Source organism: Chrysochloris asiatica, unplaced genomic scaffold, assembly GCF_000296735.1.
Source record: "Chrysochloris asiatica unplaced genomic scaffold, ChrAsi1.0 scaffold00197, whole genome shotgun sequence".
In the NCBI taxonomy this organism is placed as follows: domain Eukaryota; kingdom Metazoa; phylum Chordata; class Mammalia; order Afrosoricida; family Chrysochloridae; genus Chrysochloris; species Chrysochloris asiatica.
In genome coordinates, this window is record NW_006408715.1 from 1,348,300 (window position 1) to 1,355,751 (window position 7,452).

A 7,452-nucleotide genomic window follows, 5' to 3' on the forward strand; every position below is an offset into this window, starting at 1 on the left:
ACCCAATAAAGGCTATTGTTAGTTAGTCCTCACTGGCCTGGCCTTGCCCTTCCTCAGATACCTCCCTGGGACACCACCCTGGAACATGGGGACTCCTGGGTCCCAGCCAGTGTCTAGGATTGAGCAGGGGCCTAGGTCACACGTTCACTGCTTCCACTTCAGTTACTAACTTGTGGAGAGTTTACATAAATCAGTAGTTGGAGCAACCTGTTCACTTCTGTTGTAAGAAGTTTTGTAAAACTAACTGCAAGCAACACTGAAATAGTAAATGGGGCATTTGCTAAAAAGATTCCACGTGGTTTTACACTATACTCTGCTGCTGTGTTAGAATATTCAAAATATTTTTACAATCCCAGGTGCTCCTGGGATTGTAAAAATGGTGTTTACTGATATAGAGGCTGGGAGGAGCTGCCACCAGGGGCCACAGACACTGTGGCAGATTCCCTATAGTTTGTAATTCAAAACTAATAAATTATTTATAACCAAAAAAAGAAGAAGAAGAAGATGGAAGGAGTACACAGGATTGCTATACCAAAAATCATTGGCCAATTTCAACCATTTTAAGAGGTACCATATGATCAAGAGTCCTGGTTTGGTGCTGTGGGTTAAAAAGCCATTTGAACTGCAAGGTTGGTGGTTCAAGCTTACCAGCTGCTCCTTGGAAACCCTATATAGGGTTGCTATGGGTCAGAACTGACTTGACAGCACTTAACAACAACAACAACAACATGTGATCAATAACTGATCAGATTGTGGAGAGAGGACCAGGCTGCACTGAACACATTGATGAAAAATAAGTCTCCAAGAAGTGACAGAGTACAGATTGAAATGTTACAGCAAACTGATACAACACTGGAGACACTTATTCATCTATGCCTAGAAATTTGGATGAAAGCTACCTGGCCAACCAATTGGAAAAGATCTATATTTGTGCCTATGCTAAAGAAAGGTGACCAAACAAAATGCAGAAATAATAAAGCAATATTGTTAATATCACATGCAAGAAATGGGTGGCTGAAGAACATTCAAAAATGATTGCATTAACAGGGAGCTGCCAGCAATTCAAACCGGATTCAAAAGACGACATGGAACAAGGGATATTGCTGATGTTAGAGGATCTTGGGTGAAAGCTGAGAATACAAGAAAGATGTACGGTTGTGTTTTACTGACTATGCAAAGGCTTTGACTGTGTGGCTCAGAACAAACTATAGATAGTATTATGAAGAATATATGCTAGAACATTTAATTGTGCTCATGAAGAACCTGCACATAGACCAACAGGCAGTTGTTCCAACAGAACAAGGAGATACTGAGTGGTTTTAAATCAGGAAAGGTATGAACCAGAGTTGTATCTTTTTGCCACATTCATTTAATTTGTAGGCTGAGCAAATAATCTGAGAAGTTGAATTATATGAAGAAGAACATGGCAGCAAATTGGAGGGATAGTTATTAACAGCCTTTGATAATGCAGATGACATAGCCTTCCTTGCTAGAAATGAAGAAACATTGAAATATTGCACCTCAATACAAAACAACAACAAAAATTCTCACAACTAGACCAATAAATAGCATCATGATAAGCATAGAAAAGATTGAAGTTGTCAAAGACTTCATTTTACTTAGATTCATAGTCAATGCTCATGGAAGCAGCAGTCAAGAATTCAAATGATGTGTTGCATTAGGCAAATCTGCTGCATAAGACCTCTTTAAAGTATAAAAGAGCAAAGATGTCATTTTGAGGACTAAGGTGTGCCTGACCCAAGCCGTAGTATTTTCAATTGCATCATATGCATATAAAAGTTGGACATTGAACAAGAAAGGTTGTAGAAGAATCGATGCATTTGAATTATGGTATTGGCAAAGAATATTGAAAGCACCATCAACTACCAAAAGAACAAACAAATCTATCATGGAAGAAGTACAGTCAGGATGTTCCTTAGAACAGAGGACGGCAAGATATCACCGCTTGTACTCTGGATATTTTATCAGGAAGCACCAGTCCCTGAGAATGGACATCATGATTTATAAAGTGAAGGGTCTACGGAAAGAGGAAATTCCCCAAGATATAGACTGATGGGCTCAAACATAAAAACATTTGTGAGGATGATGGAGGACCAGACAATGCTTTTTTCTGTTGTACAGTGTCTCCATGAGTCAGAACTAACTAGATAGTACCTAGAAATAACAACAACATGGAAACCAAAAAGTCTCTGAATGGTACAAGCAATTAATCACTTGGCTACTAACTGAAAGACTGGCCATCTAAACCCAACCAGAGGCTCCTTAAAAGAAAGGTCTGGAGATCTGCTTCCAAAAGGTCATAATCTCAAAACTCTACAACATGCAGTTCTACTTTGTATACAGGGGATCTCACCATGGGTCGGAATCTACTCAACAGTAACTTATGCAGAGATCAAAGTTTATTAGTGTTTACCAGTGGTTACTAGGAGATACCAGGGGTAGATAGGAAGCAGGGGAAAAGGAAAATACTTAGGAGACACTGAGCTTCTGTTAAGTTTAATGATTGAGCAACAATATGATGAACATATTTTATGTCATTGAATTCTACATGTAAAGAGTTGAAATGCCTAATGTTTTGTTACTTATGTCTCTATATATCACAATAATATTTTAACTGTATTAATTATTGAAGGAATAAGCTTTTGTGAATCTTTCTTCTGCCACCAACTTAACCTGGAAGTTCGTAGTTTAATAGCTTTATAATATTTCTAAGAAAATGGAAACTTAAGTAGATGACATGTTTATAAATAGTAGTCCACCCCCACTGCAGACCTGCAGGCCTGGAGCATGCCTACTTCTCTCTACTTTGTGAAATTGAGAAGAGAGTTCTGGGGTTGACAGAATGGAAGTTATAACAATGAGTTCTAGGCTGTAAGCTAAGGAACAATCTTACATGAATCAATTACACTGTCTGGTAATAGCAAAGCCCTTTCTTTGTCTGCCTAAATTATTCATGACCTAGCGATGAAGATCAAAGAGCACAGCCTTTGGTATGGATTACATCTCAGTGTAAAGAAAACAAAAATCCTCACAACTGGACCAATAAACAACATTCTTATCAATGGAGAAAAGATTGAAGTTGTCCAGGACTTCATTCTTCTTGGATCACCTATCAGCACTTATGGAAGCAGCAGTCAAGAAATGAAATGACGTATTGCATTAGGCAAATCTGCTGCACAAGACTTTTTTTAAAAGTGTTGAAGAGCAAAGATGTCAGCTTGAAGACTACAGTGCTCCTGACCCAAGCCATGGTATTTTCAATAACCTCGTATGCATGCGAAAGCTGGACAGTGAATAAAGAAGACCGTAGAAGAATTGATGCTTTTGAGTTATGGTGTTGGAGGAGAATACTGAAAGTGCCATGGGTTGGCAAAAGAGCCAATAGATCCGTTTTGGAAAAAGTGCAGCCAGTGAGCTCCTTGGAGGCCAAGATGACCAAACTTTGTCTCTCATCCTTTGGACATATTGTCAGGAGGGATGAGTTGCTAGAGAAGGATATCATGTTTGGTAAGGTGGAGGGTCAGAGAAAAAGAGGAAGACCCCCAACGAGATGTATTGGCCAAGTAGCAGCATCAATGGACTCAAGTGTGGCAACAATAGTGAGGTTGGACTGTTTATTAGGATCGGGCAGGGATTCGTTCTGCTGTGCATAAGGTCACTATGGGTCGGTACCAACTTGATGGCACATAACAACAAGGGAATGCCTGGATTCCTGGTGTGGCACTGTAGGATCAGCATTGGACTTTGAACCACAGGTCAGCAGTTCAAACCCACCAGCTATGAGTCAGAACTGACTAGTTGACACTTAACAACAACAACAGCAACAGGGAATGCTTACCAGTAGGGGCCAGTCTCATCATCCCCTTGCTCTATATCTTAGACAGTACACTCTAATGTTCCTCTGATAGTTTCCACTTTCAGAAAGTATGATGATCAAGTTAACCAAATGTGGTTGGAGGAAATGAAATAAATACAAAGTGCTTTGGTAGAGAATCATGTCTCTGGTCCTTGTGCTCCTTTTTGCACATAAAATACATTTAAGAATCAGATATATGTAGTCTATAGTATCAGTGGTGTTTATAATGCTACCTGTGTTTGTTTAAAAACCCTGGGATTCTCTCAGTTATCACCACTAAATAAGCACCTGGAATTCAGTTCAGCAAACACTGAAATACCTAGAGTTTGGTGGCAAAGTTTCTTTAAATTTATATGCTTAGAAATTTCTTCTCTAGTATTAAGTCGTTCTTGGAATCCTTGATAAGTGGAATGAAAAGTGTATTCATTCTTTCAAACTGTAGGTGACCCACATGTTCCAAATCAATTATAGTTAACACCTTTCAAGATCCTTGTTAGTCACATTAGAATACATGTCCTCTGATCCTAACAACAAGTAGTCATGGTGGCACTATTCATTAAGCATTAGGCTGCTAACTTCAAGGTCAGTAGTTCAAACCCACCAGCTGCTCTGCAGAAGAAAGATGAGGTTGTTTGCTGTAATCAGAAACCCTATGGAGTAGTTCTACCCTGTCCTATTAGCCAGAATCAACTCAATGACACAGAGTTTGATTTTTGTTTTTTTTTGGTTTGGAATTCCAACAACAATACTGTAAAGAAAATTAGAAAATTAAGAAGACTTTGGATGTTAAGTAATTTGCCTTAATTACTTAAAATACGAAAATAAGAGGAGAATTCAGAATGAATATGTGAGTGTTCCTGTATTAGAAGTACAACTCACTACTTACTGAGTGACTGTGGAGTTCCATATACATTAACTTTCAAGTCATAATGTGTATTGAAGTAAGAAATGCATAATTCAGTGATGAAAGATCAGAGAGCTGGTAAACAATAGATTCCTTGACAGAGAAATCAATAGGAAAGAAAGAAAGAGAGAGGAAGGAAGTATGCCAAATGCTGATACACTGCTCTAAGTATCTCCAAGATAATTTCACCCTGACCTTGGCTATGATCACTGCACTGTTGGTCAATACACTGATAAACGTGCACACTCCTCTTTCTGTATTTATCTTATTTGATTGTACCTGTAGCGCTTTCCTGACGTCTTCCTTATTTTTCCTCAACTCCATTGTATACTGTTTTGATACATTTTATAATCATTTTTCTGAATTCCTTCTCTGGCATTTCCAAAGCCTGCCCATCTTCCAGTATGGAGTGGAGTGTGGGTCTACTTCCAGCTCATTTGCCTCAGTCACTTTATCTCGTTTCTGGACATGTGCAGATATGATCATCTGTTTCTGGTTTTGGGGCACATTCAGGGGTTTTCTGTGGTCTTAATACTTAGATGGGTGTGTATTTTGGTATTTTTTTTTATGCTTTCTGAATGTGTCCAGGTAGATGTCATCAGGAAATGGGCATCCCTTTTCACTCTTTTTCTTGAGAAATTTCAAGATGCCACTGTTGGTGGTTTTGATGTAACATAGGATTTAATTTTCAGCCTATTTCTTTTTTGTCTGCTTGTCCCACACCACAATCACTCTTCAGGCCTTTTTTTCTAGTTATAAACAGTTGGGGCTGGCTGTGGCCATTTGGTTTTAAGTGGAAACTGTCTCTTTAAATTTCGAGGAGATCTGTGCACATGTGTAGTAGAACCCTCCGAGGGTGGGGCTGAAGTGTCCGCTTGCTCAGGCACCCCTATGGTCACCAGAATGGAGGTACGCGGACAGCAAAGGACCAATGAACAGATACCAAAAGAAAAGAATGTCCACACCTTTATCTGGTTCTGCCAGGCGTCTGTGGCCACTCCAATCCTTCCCCTGCTTGGTCTCACCCAAGATGGCGGCACCTGAAGCAGCTGAGCATCCCGGACTAGAAAGCAATGGATTTCTTGCTTCTTCCACAAATTCCCCCAGCTGTAAGCCTTCCAACATTATAAATATTCCTTTATATGTGGTTCAGAGTTCTGGGACCATCCCCTGAGCCTGTTTGGTCAGGTATTCTATGTTGTTGTTGATGGAGCTCCTTACTGCACTTCCACCTGATTCGCCATCTTGTTTGTTCTCCACACTCCCCTTTCTGGAATGAGGTTATGAATACCTATGTTCTGTTCTTGAGAAAGGTCACTTGACTTCGTTCCTGGTTCACATGATCTGTGCTTTGCTCTGTACCCTAAGTGGCATTGGGGCTATACCCTTATGACCCCCAGCACATGCCACAGAGAGCCATTTTCTGCCTGATGTGCCATCTCAGGCTATAGGACTCTGACAGTGAAATCCAATGTATAGTAGCCACCACCCACCAGAAGAGACCAGAAAGGGTTTATTTTGCTGCTCTTGTGTTCTTATTTTTTAACCAAAATCCTAGTATTCTTTGGAAGTGATTGATACAATTTCTTTTCTGTCCATATTGAGATCTTTTTATTCAAAGGAGAACCCCACCAACCCAACTGCTGACTCCTAACAAACATTTTGTTGTTGTTGTTAATTGCCTTCAGTCAGCTTCAACTATTAATAGTGACCCAAGGCTGTAAATCTTTGCAGGAGCAGAAAACCTCATCTTTCTCCTGTGGAGCAGTTGGTGACTTCAAACAGCCTTGTAGTTTGAAGTCCATTGCTTATTGTACAGAGCCGCCATGTGCCAACAAACGCATTACTTGCTATAAAATTCCTCCATGTAATAAGTGTTTCCCTACTTAATCTTATCTCAAATCTCTGGATACTTTCTTTTCCTTGTTAGGTTTAGTGATTTGAGTCTTAAAGTATGTGTTTGTTACTTCTGTATAAAGAAAAGCTATTTAATAAATACCTAATAATTAATAAGTTAAGAAAGAGCCCTGGAAGTGTAATAGATTGCGAGTTGGGCTGCAAACTGCAAGGTCAGCAGTTTGAATCTACCAGTTGCTTTTGTGGGAGTAAGAGGAGGCTTTCTGCTCCAGTAAAGATTTTCAGCTTTGGAAACCTTATACAGGATCACTATGAGTCAGAACCAATTCCACAGCACACCACTACCACCACCACCAAGATGTTGTTGTTATTGTTGTTGAGTGCCAAGGAGTTTCCAAGGGGCAGCTGGTGAGTTTGAACTGCTGACCTTGTAGTTCAAACCGACCTTACAGTCCAGTGCTTTATCCCACAGAGCCACACCAAGCCTCCACCAATATGTTAAGGACCAACTAATATAAGAAGGTCAGAGAATTTTCTACTATCCCAAGTTTTTGTGTCTTTGAGCTCTTAAGCAGCTTCATACACCAGTGATGTCAGCATTAAGATCTTCCCTAGGAAATGACCTGAAAATTGAGGGTATCTGTTGCAGACTGTGTAAGACTAGTCAGAGGTTCGAGGCCCTCTAGGGCCGAGTGTAACAAATGAGGCCACTGGCAGTTAATGGCAAATTGCTTTCATATTAATATTCAGGTATATATATTAAATTAATACACTGGAGCCTTGGACAATCCACAGATAAATGTGATATTTTCCT